Source organism: Octopus bimaculoides, chromosome 3, assembly GCF_001194135.2.
Source record: "Octopus bimaculoides isolate UCB-OBI-ISO-001 chromosome 3, ASM119413v2, whole genome shotgun sequence".
In the NCBI taxonomy this organism is placed as follows: Eukaryota; Metazoa; Mollusca; class Cephalopoda; order Octopoda; family Octopodidae; genus Octopus; species Octopus bimaculoides.
This window is the reverse complement of record NC_068983.1, coordinates 135,057,760-135,058,546: the sequence shown is the minus strand read 5'-3', so window position 1 is coordinate 135,058,546 and position 787 is coordinate 135,057,760. Positions and strand designations below refer to the sequence as shown.

At 29.6% G+C, this 787-nt stretch overlaps 1 protein-coding gene across 1 annotated transcript in view; it reads right to left on the bottom strand.

The window, feature by feature from the left end:
• The window catches only part of LOC106871998 (protein GDAP2 homolog), a 35,695-nt gene that overhangs the window by 8,589 nt on the left and 26,319 nt on the right, over positions 1–787 (bottom strand). The gene's annotated exons all lie outside the window — the stretch shown is intronic.

Genomic DNA, 787 nt, shown 5'->3' with positions numbered 1-787 from the left:
AATCTTCAGAATTAGAATGAATGAGACAGAAATATGAATTACAATGCACTATGGTTCAATATAATTTCATTATAGAAATCCTTCATAAACATTTAACAAGACCAAACAAACAAATCTACAGAAATATCTAAAAGTGGGTATATACTGGATGGAATAATATAAGAAAATATCAAGAATGAATTACTGTGCAAATTTAGCTTCTGTTTCATTGAAATAATGTTTTTGTTCCCTTCAAACATGCAAAAGGAGCATTTGTAAAGTGCCATTCAATGAACGGGATCATTAAGCTTACAGAATGAGTTGATTGACTTATTTATATTAACTTAGGTAGGTTTTGGCCATTATTGACCCAGACCATGTCTAACAGTACCGCTGTCCCAATACCAATATCTTATAAAATATAGGGTGTTGGGAGAAAAAATAGATATTAATGTTTACATGGGGAAAATCCTTCTTAGAAGTTTCTATTTCTTTTTCACAATCACAACATATTGCCCTTTTATATTTCCTAATAATATAAAGCATGAGCATCTCAACTTGTTTTAGAAAGCCTGTGTAGAGTTGCTTGAGCTGTTATTTCTAACAGCTAAATTTCATCTTAAAACACACCTTACCATCCTTTTGATATGAAAACTAAACAAGAACAAGGGATATAAAACAAGGGAGGTAATTCTATCAAATTTCAACTGAAATTAGTAAAAAAATACATTTTATCTGATAGATAAAATTAGTCACCTTAGTCTAATTCCAAAACAAAAAGTTAAGATTCAGTGCAAACCTAAAATTT